At 42.2% G+C, this 6000-nt stretch overlaps 1 pseudogene; it reads left to right on the top strand.

Moving 5' to 3' along the window:
* Positions 1 to 4135: 4135 nt before the first annotated feature.
* The window catches only part of LOC123838467 (proteasome subunit beta type-4-like), a 64895-nt pseudogene continuing 63030 nt past the window's right edge, over positions 4136 to 6000 (top strand).

The following is a 6000-nucleotide window of genomic DNA, read 5'->3' as shown; positions in this document are numbered from 1 at the left end:
TTCAGTCTTTGCCCTACAAGATAACATTCCAGGGGGTTCAGACTGTCTATTTTGGGGGCCATTACTCAGCCTATTGCAATCATGTTCTGCTAAAGTCGATTTAAAACAATATAGAAACACTGTGATAAATTTAAATGGAAATTGGAAAAGTTCTTGCCAAAAATAGAGAGAATTTCTTTCACAGGTTACATGTTTTCACCATTTCAAATAAACCCTTCTAATGCTTGAAGAAAATGCTGCACAACTCTGTTGTTCTGGTTATTTCTCGGGGGCAAGGGGATGGAGTGGGGATCTTGAAGGTGCCCGGGCAGAGGGGTACAGTGTTCAAAGAAAATCAAACCCTGATACCACAGGAGTCAATGTTTTTAAATTTTGTTCGAGTCCAGAGCCTCTGGAGCAGTCTATTCAGAACCTTGGAAACACAAGATAATAAAGTCAGCAGAGGGAGACACAGTGTGAAGGGTGGCTGATGTCCAAGGCTCAGTCCTAGATTTATGATTATTCTGCCATCTGAACAGTAAACTTAATATGAGGTACAGAAAAACAAAAACAAAGTCTCTTACTGATTTCCTTTGTGATGATGAAAATAGTAGAACAGCTTAAGCTTACATACTGTTACATCCCTCCTGGAGGCATGGGCACCTGAAGGCAGACTGTGAAGCAGGGGAGGCATGCTACCAACCAGCTTTGGTACGTATTTCATGCTCACCAAGGGGCACTGGCATGGGTTTTCCAAGAAAAGCAAGGGTTCCAGGGTCATAGGTGGGGAAGCGACACTTGAAAGAGCATCACAGAGAGAGAAGACAGATTTTTATATTTTCCCCAAGAGAGTGGTAAATAATAGTAAGAATAATAATCCGACCATGGCCTTCTTGCACACAACTCTCTTAACTATGAGGTTGGGTGAATAGGGAGAGCCTCTGGCTCTCAAAGTAACAACAAGGGACTGGCCTGACCTCTCCTCACAGGTGAAGAGGACTTGTTTGAGGGGATGCTGAGTGTCCAGGGACCAAGGGACATGGGACAATTCTGTTGTGCAGCACATGACCACCACCCTGGATGCAGGGCAAACCCTCCCACCACTTTTCACATCTTGAAATTCTCATATCATGTTGGGGAAAACAAGGTACCTCCCCAACAAATAGGATTAGGATTGAAAATTTCCTAATCTTGGTGAGAGAGTTTAGAAGAGGTTTTTAATTCATTAGGAAAACAAAACAATGGGCTCCTCGGTGGCTCGTCAGTTAAGCGTCTGCCTTCAGCTCAGGTCATGATCCCAGGGTCCTGGGATTGAGTCTTGCATTGGGCTCCTTGCTTTGTGGGGAGCCTGCTTCTCTCTCTGCCTCTGCCTCTCTTTCCCTGTCTCTCATGAGTAAATGAATAAAACCTTCTTAAAAAAAAAGGGAAACAAAACAAAAACAATGTAATGAGACTTTCTTTTTTTTTTTTTTTTTGAAGGTTGGGAAAATTTTAATGGAAAGATAATAGAAAAATAATTATAATTTAAATGTCATCAAATCTAGCTCCCACATTTTACTAATGAGGAAACAGGTTCAAATGTTAATGGCTAGTGAGAGTGGGAGCCAGAGCAACAGGATATTTTAAAATACTCCAAATATTTTTTTACTTTATTTAATTAAAAAAAAATTTATTATGTTATGTTAGTCACCATACAGTACATCATTAGTTTTTGATGTGGTGATCCATGATTCATTGTTTGCGTGCAACACCCAGTGCTCCATGCAGAACATGTCCTCTTTAATACCCAGCACCGGGCTAACCCATCCCCCCAGGCCTCTCCCCTTTAGAACCCTCAGTTTGTTTCTCAGAGTCCATAGTCTCTCATGGTTCGTCTCCCCGTCCAATTCCCCCCCTTCATTTTTCCCTTCCTTCTCCTAATGTCCTCTGTGTTATTCCTTATGTTCCACAAATAAGTGAGATCATATGATAATTGACTTTCTCTGCTTGACTTACTTCACTTAGCATAATCTCCTCCCGTCCCATCCATGTTGATGTAAAAGTTGGGCATTCATCCTTTCTGATGGCTGAGTAATATTCCATTGTATATATGGACCACATCTTCTTTATCCATTCATCTGTTGAAGGGCATCTCGGCTCTTTCCACAGTTTGGCTATTGTGGACATTGCTGCTATGAACACTGGGGTGCATATGGCCCTTCTTTTCACTACATCTATGTCTTTGGGGTAAATACCCAGGAGTGCAATTGCTGGGTCATAGGGTAGCTCTATTTTTAATTTTTTGAGGCACCTCCACAGTTTTCCAAATTGGCTGTACCAACTTGCATTCCCACACCAACAGTGTGAGAGGGTTCCCCTTTCTCCACAAACCCTCCAACATTTGTTATTTCTTGCCTTGTCAATTTTTGCCATTCTAACCTGTGTATGGTGATATCTCAATGTGGCTTTGATTTGAATTTCCCTGATGGCTAATGATGATGAACCTTTTTTCATGTGTCTGTTAGCCATTTGTATGTCTTCTTTGGAGAAGTGTCCGTTCATGTCTTCTGCCCATTTTTTGACTTGATTATTTGTTTTTTGGGTGTTGAGTTTGAGAAGTTCTTTATAGATCTTGGATACCAGCCCTTTGTCTGTAGTGTCATTTGCAAATATCTTCTCCCATTCTGTGGGTTGCCTCTTTTTTGTTGTTGTTGACTGTTTCCTTCGCTGTGCAGAAGCATTTTATCTTGATGAAGTGTGAAAAGTTCATTTTTGCTTTTGTTTCCCTTGCCTTTGGGGATGTGTCTTGAGAGAAGTTGGCCGATGTCAAAGAGGTTACTGCCTATGTTCTCCTCTAGGATTTTGATAGAGTCCTGTCTCATATTGAGGTCTTTCATCCATTTGAGTTCATCTTTGTGTATCATGTAAGAGAATGGTTGAGTTTCATTCTTCTGTAATGGGACTTTTTTTGAAGTTCAGGGTTGTGTCTCAACCTCATACTCCCTATACAGGCAAAAGACAAAAGTTACAAAGCTGGGACCAGGAGGGATTGCATTTAAGAAACTTAGTCTCTCTATAAAGACAGATCTTATAACTTCCTATCAAATAAGTTTCAAGAAAATTAAAACTCTCTAAAATATAATTTCTTGGAATAACCAAGGAGCAGACAGTGTATACAAAATTCTTCCATTTGTATGAAATAAGAAGAACTGTTTATATGATTTTGCTTAAATACACATGAAATATCTGTTGGAAGACTCATTTGGCATTTATAACACTGGTTTCCTCCAGGGAGGGTAGCCAGTGGCCGCGACACAAGTATGGAAGGGAGAAATTTCACTGCACGTGTGCTGGAGGGGCAGTCAGGCTGGGTCCATTGCTAAAAAAGACTCACTGGACTCCAAATGGCAATGCTTACTCATTTACCATTTACTGCAGGAAAATAACTCAATTTAGTTGCAAAAGTAAAGAAAGGACATCATAGGTAAAGGATGCCACACAGCAAGGAGACTGGAGAGGCAGGCCCAAGTTCCGATTGTCCCCCCTCTGTAGGATCACATCAGACACGCTTTTCTCTCTTGAATCAGGAGCATGTACAGAGAACAACACCAAGAGTCTTGGCTGGGGCTTCTTATACATCGCTGGTCAGGTCGCCAGATTTCTTATTAAGTATGCAGGCCCAATAACAAGAGCCCACTGGAGGTCTCACTGACAGCAGGTACAAATCACAAATCCTCCATTATCAGTAAAGAAGGCTGACAAGAGGCACAAACCACCCCCAAACTCCTCAGACCCATGGTCACAAACACCGAATCAGTACATTTCACTTCTTGACCAGAGATCCGTGTCATGCAGGGACTCCAGCCAAACACCTCAGGTCAATTCCAGCCCTGATAAAAATTAACCCTCAGGTCACAGTGCACTTTGGTGACTTTTGAATTTTGAAGCATAAGACTATGTAAAAGTCAGGGATTGATCAGGGAAGCAGAACCACCATTATTATTTTGGAATAAGAGAATAAGAACTTGTAAAATTGTGCAAATGTTTGGAGAAATAAGGGTCTGAACAGAGGAATTAGTGGATCTGGGAAAAGCATGTGTGGGTGGTGGAGGTGAAGCATGCAAGGGGATCTAAGGGACCAGCGTGCTGAGCTGCCGGAGTGGGACAGTGAAGGAGGATGCTGGAGAAGTCCATGCAAGATCGTTACCTCAAGGTCTTTGCACTGGCTGTTCCCCTGCCTGGAACAGCCTTCTCTGTAGAGATCTACATGCCCTGTTCCATCACATCTTTCCTGTTTTATTCAGGTGTCACCTTCTCGGGCCACCAAGGTAATGCTGTAACCCAATCTTCCCACACTTTTTTTTTTGTACTTTATTTTTCTTTAATGTCACTTATATTTTGAAACACTCTGTATTTGACTCATTTAGCTTGTTTATTTCCTATCATGATGGCAGGAATTTTAGTCTGCTTCGATTCCTGTTTTACCAGCCACCCCCGAGATGGTCGATGCTCAGTAAATGCCTGCCAGCTTTATGAACAATGGAGTCATGCAAATGCTTCTTGGACAACTTTATTCCCTCCTTAGAGAAAAAAGAAAAGTATTTATTTCCATATGCTTTTAAGAAAAATTATATCATGACTAGTAATGATACATTCTCATCTCTAGTCTGCACCCAGAGATACATCATTTGCCCCAGGTAGAATTAATCATCATTCTAATCAGACCAGCCACTTGGTTACATTTCTTCTTTTCCCTCTGTATCAAGTTCCAGAGACAATCAAATTCTAAGTTATAAGTAGTACCTTTTTAAGATAACCAGTGGCAAGACAAAACAGTGCTACATGTTCCAAGCCTCTCTCCTTTGTTCTGACTCTCGGCTTTAGAGTGCCAAGCAAACAGAAGAAAAATTGCTAAGGGGAGGGGAAGATTGAATTATTACAGTTTGTTCAGAGTAATATAATTGTCACATTGTCCCTAGGAAGTAGGATGATTTCTAGAAGTCCCTCTTCTATAGATGAGGACATTGGCACAAAGCGAGCAGTCAGTAATTCAGCAACAAGGTAGAAAAGTGCTCAGATATTGCCAGCCCAGGATTTTATTGCTTACACACATTCATAGCACTGGATAGATTTAGCCTGGGTTAAGATCAATGGCTTTCATGGGATCAGTTTTCATAGTCACAGACCTGGGTGTGCAAAAGCAACTTGTGTAACTAAATCTCAAGTTCCTTTCTGGGAGCTCAGGCAAAGAGTATGCAACACCCTCTTCTGATCCCCTCTGTGTCCCTTGCAGTCCCTGTGAAAGTCCCTGACTCTACACCACTGTGGCTACAGGGTGGACCCAGTGGCTTGCTTTCCTAGAGAAAACCTGCTCCTTTTTGGAAACTTGCACGTCCCTCTCCTGCCACGGAAAGCAACCCTTGGAGGCAAGATCGCCTGTGCCTCATTCTCAGGCTCACGTGAGCTCCTCCATGGCTGCGTGGCCTGGGGAGATTTGCTGGACTTCTGTCTTCAAGAGCAGGGATGTAAAGGGGTGATGGGGCTTAAGTTCTCTGGTTTCCTTTAGTCTTATGATTAAAACCATCAGGGGAAATGATATTGTGTTTCTACTGAGGAGAACACAAAGAATTGCTTCTATTCCTCCTCTAAAGCTTTATATATTCCAAACTCCTCCCCCTCCCCCCCAGACTCGGAGAACCTTCGGAAGGCAAGGTGGGGGTGCTGAGAAGGAATGGATTCTGCCTCTGTGTTCCCTTGCTGGTGAATTCCCTTGCATACCCTGTGGTACCTTTTGAACCCAGAAATGATGAAACTGTCGTTTTTGTTGTGCTGTTGATTGCTCTGTGAACCAATTACAGCCTGCCCACAGGTGACCGTGGTGCAGCGTCTCACAGTTTAGCTGGAGGAGGTGGTGAAATCATCAGTTTGTTTCTCAAACAATCATTCTGTCAAGGTCTGTAGAGTCTTTTTTTTTTTTTTTTTTTTCTGAAATCAATACGTCCACTGCGCTAGCCAACTGTGAGAATATTTAAAATCTTCCTG

Source organism: Mirounga angustirostris, unplaced genomic scaffold, assembly GCF_029215605.1.
Source record: "Mirounga angustirostris isolate CCGP_5_RB_7025 unplaced genomic scaffold, mMirAng1.0.hap1 SCAF_3, whole genome shotgun sequence".
NCBI classification, from domain to species: Eukaryota; Metazoa; Chordata; class Mammalia; order Carnivora; family Phocidae; genus Mirounga; species Mirounga angustirostris.
The sequence above is the reverse complement of the archived record's forward strand: the minus strand, read 5'-3'. Positions and strand labels throughout refer to the sequence as shown.